General features: G+C 40.3%; 1 long non-coding RNA gene across 2 annotated transcripts in view; it reads right to left on the bottom strand.

Moving 5' to 3' along the window:
• The window catches only part of LOC310909466, a 51,114-nt gene extending 39,325 nt beyond the window's left edge, over nt 1-11,789 (bottom strand). Inside the window, exons 1-4 of one of the 2 annotated variants that reach the window (XR_014590079.1) lie at nt 11,673-11,789; nt 5,218-5,272; nt 4,906-5,129; nt 2,466-3,329 (exon numbers count right to left, since the gene is read on the bottom strand). This is a non-coding gene — a long non-coding RNA (uncharacterized lncRNA). Of the gene's footprint in view, nt 1-2,465; nt 3,330-4,905; nt 5,130-5,217; nt 5,273-11,672 lie in introns of those variants that run through there. The other variant, XR_014590078.1, reaches the window with a different exon arrangement.
• Between the last annotated feature and the right edge of the window lie 4,526 nt (nt 11,790-16,315).

Below are 16,315 nucleotides of genomic sequence, written 5' to 3'. Positions count from 1 at the left end.
TACCTGAGTATTTTCTAAGCATCCAAACATCCTTAAAAGTTGCAGAAGTGACTACCCAAACCAGAGGCTGGGGTTACCAGGAAGCTTTTTAATAAAGCTAAACCCAGCCACAGAAGAATACAACCTTAGCTTACTGGTCTGACTGTCAGAGTATCCACCTAAACTTACATGGACTTTGTCTTCTTTACCCACTCCTTTATGAAGGCACCTTTAACACACTTAATTTTCACTTAAATTTTTTTCAGAGGAGCTTAACATTTCTTTAGAGACAGGACTGGGACTAAGGCCATGTCCCTGTATTTGCTGCCCCTAGTAGCAATACAAATATCCCATAGGTGTTTGTCAGATTCCACTGTGCAACTGCACTCCTCACAAGAATCAGTTTCCATCAAAACTTTTTGGCTGGTGAAAGAAACAAACTCCTTGATTCTGACCTGATAAACTCCCTGAAGGATTCATGGTTGGGTTTTTGGGAGTTTTTGTTGTTGTTGTTGTTTGGGGTTTTTTTGCTTTTTGGGGGTGTTGATTTTTTGTTTGTTTTGTTTTTTGGGGTTGGTTTTTTTGTTGTTCCTGTTGCTTCCTCGTTCAGCCCAAATGTAATGAACAGGCATGAGCTGCCAAACACCTTTCATCACCCTGAGCCCTATCTCCCAGACCCCTCTGTACCAGCCACCCTGGGATTAACGATTAGCACACAACAAAGTAGCTGAACTTTAATTCTCTTGCCCATGTGAATAAAGCCCCCGAGTCCATGATTAAATCCACCTGTTTTTCAGACACACTCGAGCTCTAAAGCACATTTTATAACCAGCTAAGCAAACTACACAGAGCTTTAATTTTCAGCTAAAGCCTCTGCAATGTGGTGTTTCTTTTCCATGGGGGAGACTGAATTGCTCACCATGCCATCTTCACTTGCCAGTGTCAATATTTCCTTCGGTTAAGAAACAACTGCTGCTCTAACAAATTGCACAAATCTGCTGAACATCCCATGTGTGACTCCAAGCCTAGAGATAATTAAACATTCCCTTCTTCTGTAATTAAAAAAAATTATTAGAAAAAAAGATAATTCTGATGTTTTAAACACACTGAGAGATTTTTCTGTATTTTGGATAGATGCATGCTCAGGGATATTTTTGCAAAATATTACACCACAAGATGTGTCTTTGTACTTTATAGGGGTCTGTACAAACTGATAAACCATATAGACAAAGCTGAAACTTGAAATACATGGAGTTATTTGTCTGTGGTTTAAACATCTTCTACAGTGAATATTTTACTGCTTAAGATGATCCAAAAGTTCATTAATCATGAAAACTACACCTGTACTTCTTTAAATGCTATTATTTTAACTAGAGAATTTTACAACACCAACTTAGGTAGATGTAAAATAGGGCAGGCAGACACTGCTACATTCACTATAAAAAATAAGAGGTTTTTTTCAGATGTTAAACTGTATCCTTGGTTCCTATTCTTTGCATTGATATCTATGTTTCCTTACTGTTATGTTTAGCTGTAAATTTTTATGCTATACTGTAAATTTCTACTATACACAAATCTTTCTAGGAGATAAATAAAGTACAAGAGCAACAATTAATTGCCTTTATTAGCCTGGACATAATTCAGCACTTTGTAGTTTGCGGGGTTTTTGCTTACAGGGAACACACGAAGTATCTTTCTCTGTACCTGCTTCTGCATGGTCCTAAACTAATTGGGCAATGTCTCACAAATTGCATAATTGGCTGAACATTCCTGGCCTTCTGATTTTAATCAGGAACACATGGTGCGTATCAATAGTCTACTTCATTACGCCTCAAGAAGATCCAGGCTACTGTCCATTTTCAATTAAATTGTATTTTAAAAGAACAGCAACTTGACCTTTTGGAATAGCACATAATAGGTTTAAAAATTTAAGCAGCTTTTTTTTTTTTCCCTGGAATAGCTAACTAACAAATAAAAATAAGCACCCCTTATTGCAGTATGTCACCAAGGATCAGCCTTCAACACAGCTTTGGATCCACTGGCTATGTCTTGTGATGATGATAACACCTGAAAAAAATTCAGTTGCAAAAGAGTACAGACTTGTGTGTCTCTACAGCCTTGGAGCTTCCTGTTAGCATTTGTTTACTAGAAGAACATAGAAGCCATAAATGAAAAAGAGAGGGTGGGATCAAACAGCAGAACACTGAGAGGGCTCCAATCCCAAAAGGCTCACCCTTTTAACAAACAATAGTATGCTAGAGAAAAACATATGAAAAAGCCTTTTTAAAGGTAATGAGCAGATCACTGCCAGAGTTGGAAACAGAACATGCATCTTTTAAGTGGTCAATTCTATTTATTTCTCCTTAATTCCAACTCTGATTGAAATATCTATTATTTTAAGATTCTCATTATACCCCTGAAAATCTGTAAAACAGCCAAGAATTTACCATTGGCATAATTTTCTTCTAATTTGGATTCCAGGGATTCTTTTTGTTTACCTGTGGTGACAGCAGTTGTCAGCCAGTATAGTTCTGTGCATGATCCAAATGGAGAACTGAATCAGTAGCAAGCCATTAGACAGCCAAAGACAGGACTGCTCAGAAACTTTGATCTGCTACATGAGATTTCATAAAACTGAACAGAAGTCATGAGAGGCTTTTACTGGAATATATCAGCAGTTCTGGGAAGGCTCATAGAAAAAAAAATCATGCCCCTCCAGCATGTGCTGCTGGCCATGTTGCTGAAAACCTCTCTGGTCTCTTAAGCTGATGGGTTGTGTTGAACAGCTGGCTCACTAATGTGCACTGCTCTTTGTAATAACACATATCTGCCATTCATGTGCCCCAATGTTTAGGAATAATACTTTTCTCCAGCTTGAATGTCACTGTAGCCTTGTGTAAGTGAAAAGTGACAAAGCACTACCATATTTGTAGAGCTCAGAAACAATCCCACACAGTGTGTTTGTACATCACCAAATGAGATGAAAGCATAAAACAAACCAAGCATGACAACAAAACTCTGAAAAGAAATAGAACTATTCACTAAGCACAATAGCCTAAACAAATGGTACACAGCATCTCTGCAGACCGAGGTCAGAGGTGATTAAAGTTTATGTAATTTATTATTAGAGACTTCAAATGTCCTTGACCTATATCAATAGAACTATTCCCTCATCTAAAAGCATAAACAGGCACTCTCCACTAGGAATTCATCAGGCAAAGGTAAGAAAACTACTCTTATTTCAGGTGCAAGTAACTTCTTTTATTGACAGGTTCTTCAGTGTAAGTCAGTCCACTCTTTTTGGAAGTACACCTCCTTCAAAAAGTCCCCCACAAGCAGCCAGAAAACTACTAAAGAAAAAAGGAACAAAATTACACCTCTTAGAAGAGTATATTGTGGGCACTATAGAATATTTATAGAGCATCCTCCTGGGCCCTGGATAATCAGAAGCCTAACTTCAAATATTCTAATTTAGGTATTTGGAAATACAAGTCTATTTTGTTGCTGACAGAGGAACATTTGGATTTTTGGATAAAGTGAGCCTTTCTGAATGCTAATTCTCCAGTCCCCCCTACCTTCAAAACACAGACCTTTAAAACCCTGGTGTGGATAGTTTTCTGAGTTTAAACCAAAAATATTTGTGGATAGTTCAGCAGGACTGCCAAAGGCATCAGAGTCCAGGAGGAACAAGACAAGTTATTCTTTGTCATTCTTCTCAAGTGTTCTCTCATGAGCAAAAAAAACAAATGTATCCAGATGCTATAGCAGCCACCTGACACTAATTACATCCAGGATAGACAGAAGATGCAATTCATAAGCAAAGGTAATTAGGGATTTCAAAGACTTATTGTTAATATAGTGAGCTTTTGTCACTGGAAGTCTTGAAACAAAATATAATGTCATTTTAAAAGCTGTGTTTCTTATCTTAATAAGAGTCTACGCTGGAATTATGGACTTCAGTGCCCTGGTGTGGTTTGTACAGGAGACCAGATCAGACAATCCTAAGGGTCTCTTCTAGCCTCTTAATCAGTGAATAAAGAAACAGCAAATTATCTCCATGACTAGTCATAAAAATAGGTTGATCACAATAAAAAAAAGGATCAAAAGAATGAAAAGGTTGGGTTTGCCTAGTAACATTCAGAAGTATGATAAAAATAAGCACTTTAAGTAATAATCATTGTAAATTATTTAAAAATCAAAAAAAAATATAAACAACAATAAAGCAAAAAAACTTCTACCAACACTTGGTCGTCTGCTTCAGCCTGAGGAAGGGCATTGCTTTCTGTGTGTTTTACTGTTTTGTTTGAATTGTCCTAAAGGTCACAAAGCAAGATTGCCTTCTCTTCTGCACAGGGCTATTGGACACCTTAATAGATTTCATTATAAGAGCCATTTCTGTGACATTCAGTTGACATTTGACTGTTCATGACCTCTCCTGAAGTGACAGAAAATATGTGCAAATCTACCTAGAAATACACTACATGTGTGGTAGAGGGAGGGAAAAAAAATTCAGGTGGAAGCAACATCAGAGTCACCTTTGACATGACCATGTTTTAAGTGTTCGAAAACACAAAGACCGAAAAAAGCACTACTCCAACTCTTCTTCAATACTTAAGATGGAAAAGCCAATAACGGGATTTTTAGTGTAGTGGTTTGAGCAGAAAAAGTGACTATGGACTGAAGTGAGGAAGGGATTACATTCAAAAGTGCACATCAGACTTGGGTGACTGGCTCCACTTGTTTTATCTTCACTGTATATACAAATTAAGTGATGGGTAAAATAAAATAATAGGAGTCTTACCTAAGTGTCTAATTGCAAAATGTACATAACTCCTAGAAAAAAACTTAGCTGGAAAAACTTCATCACATCATGGTTTGTATCATCATTGCCCACCCTTTGCCAAAAAGACATTGGCTGTCACTCACCTGAAAGAATTCCTCTCTTTTCAGAGCACTTCAAGATACCAGCTCTCAAAATTGCTCAGTAGTTTGGAAAATGCTAACTGCCAGTTTGGGCAACAAGCCTTGCAAAGGACTTGCCATTTTCCTTGGGTTCCTGGCCTCTTTGCCAAGTCAGTCTCCTTGAAAATGCCAGATTTGTTTCAGTTCACCTCAGACAAATTTAAGAATAAAAGCCTTAAAATTTATTCCTGCAAAACAAAACATTTTGTTCTTGATTATAATACTTAAAAAACATTTTAAAACATAAAGCATAAAATAATAACATTTAAGACAAACCTGACATAAATTCTCTTTCTTTCCTTAGACACATTCAGTGGAAGTCCAGCATCTTCTAAAGAAAAGCCATAGACAAGAGTTTCAGCATTCATGGATCCATTAGAAGCAATGTGCAAACTACAAACTGAAAAATATCACTTGGAAGAATTGTCTTTGAGAAGGGGACCTCTTTGAGTCTTTATTCAGAAATAGAAGCTAAAATGGCAGCAGCTCAGTAGCATTTATTCTCTGAAACATTTTCATTTCCAGATGACCTAAGGGTTAGCTTGGAAGCTAACAATCTATCCTTCATAAATATGCCTTTTTAACTTTTAATATTACTTTAATTTTTCTTGAAGACAAGTCCTGTCAAACTAGTAACACTGATGACAGAGCCAGCCCTTAGGAAGCTCCCTGTTCTTCTCTGTTAGTCTGGAGAGTACAGATGTCTCCAAAATAAAGAGATGCAGACTGCACAAATCACTTTCATATTAATGTTTAAGTACTTGAAGTATGTTAGGTGATTAATTAAGTACTCAAATGCACTCACATGTCTGACTCTGCCAAATACCATTCTCCAACTAAACTCTTAGTCTTTGCAAACCAAGTATTCTCCCTTTGAACTTAAATCCACTGGTCTCAAAGCACTCCTAGCAGATTAATCTTCATAAAGAACACAGTGGAGCTTTCATTTTCTCTCATAAGACCAAACAGTGGTATCTCCTATTCTTCTAAGAGCCACAAAATGCACACTCAATCATCTCCTTTGGGGAATTAAAACCTAAAACACTTGCTTCTCTGGAGAATCTCCTAACTAACAAGATTTATCTGACCAGCTAAGAGCAAGGGCATGAATCAACAAAGAGCAAGGGCATAAATCAATAGCCTAATAAGTTAGGACTTCTGTTCCTGTGTCTGGATTCGAGTAAAGAACATGCCCTCCGCCTCTGGGGAAGACATGAAAAGTTTCTGAAGGAAGAAAGAAAAGTAAAATCCACCTTTCCCAGCTGAATGCTCCTACCAGTATTAGTGAGAGTCACATACTCTGAGACCCTCACCATTATCAGTTAAAATTCTCCTTACTTCAGTTTGAAACAGCTGAGGGACCAGGGCCAAAGAGCCCTCCACCAGCACTAGGGGGGCTGCCAGAGTCCCTGTTGTATTGTTTGTGCCACCTCCTGGTTCTGGCCTCCAGCTGAGATGGTGGAAGGCAGGACAGCACAAAACAGCACCAATCTGAACCATGCAGAAGCAGTAGTTCCTTAGATGTCATCACAGCTCTCAGATTCTGAACTGCAATTTGCTCTTCTGGAGAGGATTGGGAGAACCAACTGCTCAGCCCCTGCAAACATAGCTAAAGGCATAAATCCACTTCCTGATCAATACAACTTTGATGATTGTTAACTATGATCAATCCCAGTCCCCCCCAGGTACCTGCTGACAAACCAGATTTTCAGGGAATAAACCTTGCCAAATTTATTATAGAACAGTATTGCCCTCCTGTGGCCAAAGTCTGTTCCAAAAAAAAGCAAATCTTATGAGGGTTTCTCTGAATCTTTCTTTCCCTTCCTTCCTTCCTTCCTTCCTTCCTTCCTTCCTTCCTTCCTTCCTTCCTTCCTTCCTTCCTTCCTTCCTTCCTTCCTTCCTTCCTTCCTTCCTTCCTTCCTTCCTTCCTTCCTTCCTTCCTTCCTTCCTTCCTTCCTTCCTTCCTTCCTTCCTTCCTTCCTTCCTTCCTTCCTTCCTTCCTTCCTTCCTTCCTTCCTTCCTTCCTTCCTTCCTTCCTTCCTTCCTTCCTTCCTTCTCATGCACAGCCTGCTACCCACCTTTCTGAAAGGAGCTAACAACTAGGAGACTCACCTGCAAGCCTCTCCAAAACCTAGTTCCAAAGCTGGTTTGGGCAGATCAAAACATAGAAGCTGAACAGAAAAGTAAGCAGTAGACATCATCCCAGTCCCTCTGGCTCCTTACATTTCTCCTGATGATTTCACATCAGAAATTATTATCTGCATTCATCTTCAGTGGTGATGATTGATAGTGACAGCATTTCTTTCTGTGCACTGTCATCAATCAGTCCTCTTCTACCTTAGATTTACTGACTTTTTAATAATCCAAAAGTAGAATGTGCCCATTTTCAGACCAAGAGACAATCTATTCTTCCACTGAGAGCAAGCAGAGACCTTCCAAACCTTCCCCAACCCCATGTAAGAAAAGAGATTTTCTCTGATTAAAAGTCTTTTGGATCAGGTCCTGAGTGACTTAGCAAACACAATGCAAGAGTTCTGCAGAGACAGACAGCAATAGCAGAGACCAGCACGGGACTGACACACAGCTCCCCATGGCAACACCCAAGTCCCCAGGCTACAGAATCGATGTGCAAAGCAGATGACATCACCCCACCCTTGAATACATAAAGTTCTCTCTGAAATCTCCATAACTTAGCCAAAAAAAAAAAAGTATAGCTTAACCAACAAAATTGTAACTTCTTCTTGGATTAAATTCTTGGAGATAATAAAAACCTCTTCAATATATATCAGTCACACACCTGAGAAAACACTGTTGCAATAAAAGATTTTATATATGACAGGATAAATGTAGCTTAAAGCAGCCTAAATTCTTCACCATTATGTCAAAGTTGTTGAAAACCAAGATACAGTTTCTGTGGAGATTAATTGACTTTACGTATTTCATGAAATGGGCTTGGCCCAACCTATTATACCTGCCAACAGTCAGTTAATATGACTCAGCTTTTCTGCCCAACTGTCAAAGGCTGAAGAAATAAGGATAAGCAGCTCCATCTTCCTTTTCTGATTGCCAGCTATGCAGTACAAGAATAATTTACCTTTCCTTTTCACAATATGTGTGTCTTTAATCAAGCCTGATTTCAATTTATACATATGTTCCGGTATCTTCTACACTGGATTTTTGCGTTGCTCTATTCAAGTTAAAGAAACCAGTTGCAAATAATACATATAGCCAGAGAAAGTTTGGGAATACATCTGTGCTCAAAATACACAAAAATCCTGTAAGCCATTTCTGGAAAACAAACAGCCCAAAACAGGGGACAAATAGGAATCCTGGGCCACAATAAACTTCCTTGTACATAGCCACAGGTTTTCAATGCACTGGAATGCAACTAAAAATACCCCCTCCAAAATACAATTTTGTTCTGGTTAAAATAAAAAATCCCTTCTGTTTCAGGTAAGTACTGACAGCAAATTTTATTTGCTGCCTAATTTATGAACAATTAATTTTAATGATCATCTCAGGAGAAACAGCATCTGCTTAACATTAGATTCCAGAAGGGTCTGTAGAATGTAATGAAAAATGAGGACTTCATACCCAGCTGAGTACACAGAGACATGGAGGGCAGGATGAGGAATAATTCTCAATCTCTTGAAAGTATCTGAAAAGGTTTTTACCTATGCTTTCCTTCCAAGAACATTTTGTACAGACCAAGCACATAGAACTGCAGTCTGGAAGGAAGGAGAATATTTTAAAAGGTTTTATCCACAAGATAACAGTGAACACAGCTCACTTGCTCATGAATTCCGTATGATGAATGTTAAGGGTCACAGGCTTGCTAGCATTTGGCTTAATTGGGCAAAGCGACCATGTCTTCTGGATAGAGGTACAAAAAACAACTGCATTTTTCCAGCTCAAGCTCCTTTACAGTCTTGCAGCAAGGACGTGCACTGGCCACACCTTTCAGCAATGTGTCCTGTAGGACAGATGAAAAAGGACACCAGATTTCTTCTGGGAACCCTGGAGACATCATCCATTTCCTAAACATCCATGTTTACCTTCTTCCTAACCCTATGGCACTGAAAAGCCACATTTGGATGCTGCTATTCACTCCCCAGTGCAGTAAATTTTTGATTGTTCATTTTAATTTTCCATCTTTTCTGATCAGGTTTTATTTTGGATGCTATCTAGGAAAAACAAATAAAAATTAGTAAGTGGCTCATATTTAGATTCCCATTTATTTTTATTTTTGGCTGCTGGATTTGCCATCTGTAGTGCTCAATATCAGTTATGCCACATGTAACACTCTCCAGAATCATTCTTTTCATTTAACCACTGTATCCCAGAAAACAATTTTCCTGACAATTACCCTGATTTCTTTTCTTCTGGTAGCCCATCTTGCAGAAGCAACAGAATCCAGCTGAAAAAGTGAGGATAGCAGGATGCCCCCAGTTAATGCAGGCTTTTCTGCCTCTCCTCTTGCTTTTTCACCCAGGCTATGGCAAAGAAAGTCAATTCATCATCCCTCCCACAGCACACACTCACCATTTCTCTTCTGTTTGTAAGCTCAGTACTACTTGCTGTGTTGTAAAACCCTACCTGCTCCTTCTTTGCAGTGCATCTCTACCTGGACAGTGCATTCTTCAGGCAAGGAACAAGTCTCTTCTTCTGGCTCCTAAGTCCTTTTTCAGGCTGTTGTACACAGGAACTTACAGATCTATGAGAATTGCTCCCATTCCTGGGAATGGTACAACCTCATCTCCCTCTACAATTCCTTTTGGGTTCATTCCTATTGACCAGATGTTCAGCCACTGCTACTCAGGCTTTGTACATCCTAATGTCCCAGCCAATAAGGATAACAAAATAGTCTGAAATCAGTGTTTGGCTGGTGAAGTCCTTCTAACTCAACTGCAGTCTCTCCCTCCTTAAGGAATTCTCTGTGATGCCCACTAGGAAGCACTAAGATCTCAGACATAGCAAGGGATGTAGATTTTTTTCCTAGCTCTGAAATCCTCCCTTTGAACCTTCTATAGGAAGAGTAGTTACTCCAGCTGGACTGGAAGAAGCCATCTGCTTATTTGTTCCATTTTCTACAGCTCCCATGACCCTTCTTCTGAATAGCTGAAAATTCAGGAACAGTAATGAGAACGAAATGTAATGAGAATGAAAACTAGTCCTTTTAACATTCTCAAGTGCTCATGCCAGAGCTTGTAATACCCTAAAATTCCAAGCCACCGTTGAAGGCTGCTCATGAAGCATTATATTCCCCATATAACAGTAACTTGAAAAATATTGCTGGTTCTCTTCACAAGTTCTGATAACAAACATGCCAGAAAATAGAGATGCTTCTGTATGTCTCAACAGATATTAAAAAAAGATACTGAGCTACAACTGAATAATGCAAACTGCAACATACAACTCCTCCTTGCACATCTAGGAAAAGAGAGCCAGGAGTTTTGAAAGGTACAGTTACATGTACAGGTACAGGAAAGCTACATACACAATGGAAAATGAATGGGAGAAAAATAATGTACCTATTATGAATATAAATTTAGAAAGCTGTGATGTCAATGCCAAAGGGGAAGAAAGAAGGGAGCTCATGAAGGTATGTAAACAAGGAACAGCATGACCTAAGGGAGATGGGAAGAGGAAGAAAGAGAAAGCGAGCAAGGCAGAAAAGCAGGAGGCAGAAATCACTCAAGGCAGCAGGACACAGGTACGCTTGCTGAAGATCTCTTACTGTCACAGCTCACCACGAAAATCAGCACTGCAGAAGCTATTGGCATTGCTGTCCTAATTTTTGAGGAGAAATGGGGATTAAGTGAAACTGCAACCATACTTGGAAGGAGCTCTTGACTAAATTCCTGACAAAAAGGACACAGTTGCTCTGACAGAAAACTGATGTAAAGGAGCACATCTGTCAGGTTTTTGTCTATACTGCACTGTCAAATTCCAGAAAGGATGATTCAGGAGAAATGGAGTTACAATCAATTAACTGTAATAGGATGATGAGAGAAAAATACAGCATGTAAGTATATGGTTTTTAAGGAGATGGCACCAGGCATTCTTCAGAATACTTTTTTGTTATTTCATGTTCTGTTCCACTGAACAGCTCTTGCATTTTTTTTTATTGAAATAGATCCAACCATGACTTCCACTGATGGGCTTCATCTCAGAGAGGAACAGCATTTTACAAGTAGGTGAGATACCTGTTAGCAATTTGTTTGCTTATTTTACATTCATTGTTTATTTTATACTAATAATCTACAGCCCAGATTCTATTCAAAAATTACCTATATACTTACTATTAAAAATGCAAGAAGTCTCACAACAGTATAGTTCATGGAATATAAAACATTAGAATTATAAATCAAAGATGGTTTCTGGGATTCTGGAGAAACCACCTCTCATTTCAAATCTTGAAGATGTTCAGTATATAAACTCCATCTCATTGAAACAAGTCAAGATTCCACCTAAAAATTCCTCACTGCCTGCACACCTATGGGGACAAAAACAAAACAAAACAAAACAAAAACAAAAAAAAAACAAAAAAAAAAAAAAAAAAAAAAAAAAAAAGACCCTTTAAAAGTATGTGAGTATGTGTTGAGAATTGGATAGAAAGGAAAGATGGATTCATCCCTGTTGGGGAAGATGAATCAGGGAAACCTTATAAATATGATTGCTTAGCAAAAGATTCTGAAAATATGAAACCTATAATAGAAATGAAAGCTTACTTTGAGTTGTAGGACACCAAGTCTTAGTTGCTGTATAACCTGAAGACAATAGCCTAGCCAGCTGAAGGAGAATCCCTTTTGATTGAACAATACCTTTCTGCTGGCTAAGGGATCCAAAGGTCAGTGTAGCAAAACAGAAAAGTCTAAAGAGTAGTTTTTAGAGTTTAAAATATAACACGGTATGGTAATGTAGTAGTTCTTGTAGGCTGTATATAGATCCTATAGGGTTTTGTGTCTTGGTTGGTTCGTATAAATTAGAATATTCAACACAAAAGGAGATATAATGTATTGTAACAAGGACTTCACTCTCTTCCCCCCGTGCACTCTGACCCCTGCCACCTCTCTCTGTCTCTCTTGCTCTCTCCTCTCTTCTGTCTCTCTTGCTCTCTCCTCTCTTACCTCTCTCAGCTCTTACCTTCTTGTTCTTTCTCCTTCTCTCATTGGGACTTCCCTTCAGCCGAGACTGGTGGCTGAAGTCAAAGCCCTTTTTACCCACAACCCTTGCAATAAAACCACGTTCTAAAATGTCTCAGGTCTGCAGAGTTCCCTCTCCCAGCCGTCCACGGATGATCCTACACACCCCTGCAACCAACAGTTGTCCAGAGCTGCAGTCAGGAGCACTAAAATAAAGAGCCAAGAATGCCAGGAGTTCTTTGTTTCTTCTCAAAACAAGTCATGGTTCACTTTAGTCAGCTTCAAAGATCATTTCTGAAAGAGCATAATTGATAAGTTGGTTTTCATACACTTATCTTCAGCATCAGCCCTAAACAATTTAGCTGAGGAAATAATTTCAGGAGGAAAACAGCAATAGTAAGCTGTTATAATTTCTGAAAATTAACTACTCTAAAGGGATGTTTTGTAATAATATTATATCAACACTTGCTTTTTTCTTCCACTAAAATTATGTGCATAAAGGAAATGATCCACTTTATGAGAATACATATTTTAAAATAAACTGCAAACTGGTTAGCTCTCTTTGATGTTCCAGTAATTCACATTAAAGACATAGGTAAGAAGGGAATGTAAAAACAAGCATTTCCCCAGTTCATCTTTTCAGCTCGTTATGCAATTCATTTTCAGCAGTCTGGTATTGTTTAACTTTCTGCTTGATTGCACAGAAATAAATCCAAGGAAAATAAAGAAGCGATTTCAGAAAAAGAAAACAGTTACATCGATCAAATTAATTTAAATGCACAAAAAAAAAAAAGTCTCATTCACACTACAAGAGTAGTTTTCCTACAATTCAGACTCGGAACAAAGCAGACATAAAACTTCTGATGCTGGAAAAGGACACATTCTCTGGGTTTGCTTGGACACAAAAGTGAGAGTGACCCATGCAGAGAATCATGGAGACAGGAGATGTGATGCAGCCTGCTCTTCTGTGAGCTGAAAATGGAGTTTTCCCAGAGAATGCAGGTTTACAGTAAAGTCTCAGGTACAGCTGTCAGCCTCTGGGCCACTGAGGGATGAGTGTGTAAAGTGCTTTTAAGACAACTGTGACTTTCCAACCCAGTGAGCTATTGCAGATGCCTTAAGGGAATATCAAAGGAATCCAGGTCCTCTTAGCCCTGCTGAAGTAGTCAAAATTGATGTCTAAAAGCTGATTCTGACCTTGGTCTGAGATTTACAGAGCAGCACACAGTGAAAGAACAGGCTTAATCCCTTGACAAACAGGATTGTGTCTTCAATGAGAGAACTCAGCTCAATTAGTCCAGAAATATATTTCTGTCTTGTTCTAGAAAACATAAAAAAAAATCTGAATTAATTCTCCTCAATTTAAGGTGAAATAGAGTACAAGGAACTACATATCTCTGTAAAAAATCAATGTATAAGATCCACAAAGATGCTTTCTCTCTTATTTCTAAAAGAAATTTTAAAAAGAAATAGGTTCCCTCCCTACGTACAAAACCATACTGAGAGATGGATGCCAGGCACAGGGAATGTTTTGTGTCACCAAGTAAAGGCAGCCAGGCATCTCCAAAGCCATCTTGATTTGTAAAGCTCCTGTGCTATCAATACCTAACATTAAGCCAGCAGTTTGTCAAGAAGGAACCTGGATCTGTATAGGCCCAAGAAGCCTTCAAACTATTAATACCTAATCCAAAATATATTTAAAAAAACAAGAACTGCAGATGCAAGTAGAGCCAGTGTAACACATAGTGTTAAGGTACCTTTGTGGCTCCTCACAAAACCAGGCTGTAGCTCACTAGTGAGTTCACTTTGTTCAGCCTGGAGAAGAAAAGGCTTTCAGTGGACCTTAGAGCAGCTTCCAGTGCCTAGAGAGACCCTGCAAGAGAGCTGGAGAGGGACTCTTAATCAGGGGGTGTAGTGATAAATAAAATTTCTCCTTCCTCCTTTTTTTCCCTTTTGCCAGTCTCGCCTTGATTTTCCTCAGGGCTCTTGTTATGGAGCTGCATGTGCCAGTCTGGCTCTTGGCAGGTTTAGGTCCTGGCCAGTCCATGCCAGGGACCAAACAGAATCTGAAAATCACAACGTGGTGGCTGGTACTTCCCCTTCTGTGGTTTCCATGTTCACCAGTTCAGCAAATCTGGGTGCTCCTGCCAATGACCTTGTAATGATGCACTCATTTTCTTTCCATTTCCCTGGTATGATGCTCTTATTTTTTTGTAATTTCCCCATCTGAGGGCCCATTTATGTAATCCCAGCATTGCTGAGTACTCCCAGAAGGCAGATATGCTCTCCCTTCCCAGAAGACAGCCCCATCCCCATTGATGAGACCCCCCCAAGTCCATGTGGAGAGCTGGGAGTGGGTGCTGCCAGAGCAGCAGGATACTCTTGTGCACCTCTCCCCCACAAAAATGAAGCATCAGGTACCCAAGGAGGAAGGTGAGGGCAGAACATCCCCCTGAGCACTGACCAGAGCAGATTTTAACTGGTGCCCAGCTGTGCAAGCAGAAGCCCCCAAACTGTGGAAGGTGCTCTGGCCTTTCCCTCATCCAGTTCCTGGTATTAACCCCACTGGCACTCCAGCACAATTCTGGGGGTGACACTGGTGCTGTCTCCAGGCACTGTTTAGGCTGTGCCAGTGAGCTGACAGCAAAGTCATTGTGCCAGCAGGACAAGCTCAGTGTCCACAAGAATGGACTGGTGAGTCCCCAGAGCTGACACTCCATGACCCCCAGCCCCACTCCTCCAACAGTCCCTGGCACACACCCTCTTTTCCCCTCCTGCAGTACCAGGCCAGCAAGCTGAGCCAGACAGGGACCAATGAAGAGGGATTCTACAACTTTTCCCCAATAACCTGCAGGAGCTGACACAGCTGGCACAGAAGGTGAGGTTAGGGGTCTTCATGCCCTATGTCTGGCAGTGCACAGGCCAGCAACCCACCAGGGATGCTCTTGTAGCCAGCTGCAAACCACCTATCAGGCCCTCACTTACACAAAAAGGCTCATTTCTGCAGAAATTAGGTATTTTGAGAGGGTACATTATTTTATCAGTGGTTCCTGTGGCTGGTGGTTCTCACTAGCCAGGCAGCCCAGTATCAGTGCTGGGCAAGGGGTAACCAGGCTCCCTGGGGGAGTGTGGCACTGACACCAGCTGCCTCTGTGCCACCTCAGGCACACCACTACAGCAAAATTCTTGCTTGACAAAGGTAGGATATAATCAATTCCTAAAGACCCCAACAGTGCACAGTCAGAAGGCAAGCTACAAAATTTTCCAGTGTCTGGCCTTGTTCTGGTTTTCCTCAGAACTCTGGTCAGTGAGCTTCATTGTCCCAGGCTGGCTCTCAGCCACCAGGTCACTGCAGCAGCAGTACCAGGGCTCGTGTCATGGGGGCCTGGGTTCTGGTCATTCCCACCAGACACTCAAATGGAATCTGAAAGTTGCAGATCTGTGGCCAGCGCTTCCCCTTCTGTGGTTTCCTTGATCTCTCCAGCTCAGCAAAACTGGGAAATTCTGGCATAATTTCCCTGTCATGTTGCACTCATTTTTTCTCCTCGAAATTCTGCTTGAATAGGAGGGACAGTAGCAGTAGAGACTGAGTATTGTGGTCACTCCAGCTCCAGCCCTGCTTGTGTTCCCTCAGCTCCTGCAGCACCATGAAGTTCACAGAAACAAATTGTAGGATAATTTATGTTGGAAAAGACCTTTAAGATCATCAAGTCCAAATGTTAACCCAACATTACAAAGTCTACCACCAAACTATTTCCCTCAGCACCACATCTACATAAACGTCTCTAGGGATGGTGACTCCACTACATTCCCAGGCAGCCTATTCCACTGCTTGACAACCCTTTCAGAGACAAACATTTTCATAATATGCCCTGGTTCAATGTGAAGCCATTTTGTCTCATCCTGTCACTTGTTACCAGGGAGAAGAGAGCAACTTCCACCTCACTACAGCCCTCTTTTCAAGAAGTTGCAGACAGCAGTAAGGTTCCCCCTCAGTAGAGCCTCCTACTATCAAACCAACCCAGCTCCTTCACCTGCTCCTCATAAGACCTGTTCTCTTGAATTTGAAAATCATGGGCCTGTGGTTGGCACTTCCCTTTCTGCAGTTTTTTTTGCCTTACATAATTTTCCTGGTAAGTTATGCTCATTTTGTTTCTGGAAACCGTGTGCCCACCCAGTGGCAGGGGTATAAAAGGAGATCAGCAGGAGCTACCATGCAGAGGAGAGCC

The sequence above is a fragment of the Zosterops lateralis genome (assembly GCF_965231275.1).
Source record: "Zosterops lateralis genome assembly, chromosome: 5".
In the NCBI taxonomy this organism is placed as follows: domain Eukaryota; kingdom Metazoa; phylum Chordata; class Aves; order Passeriformes; family Zosteropidae; genus Zosterops; species Zosterops lateralis.
The sequence above is the reverse complement of the archived record's forward strand: the minus strand, read 5'-3'. Positions and strand labels throughout refer to the sequence as shown.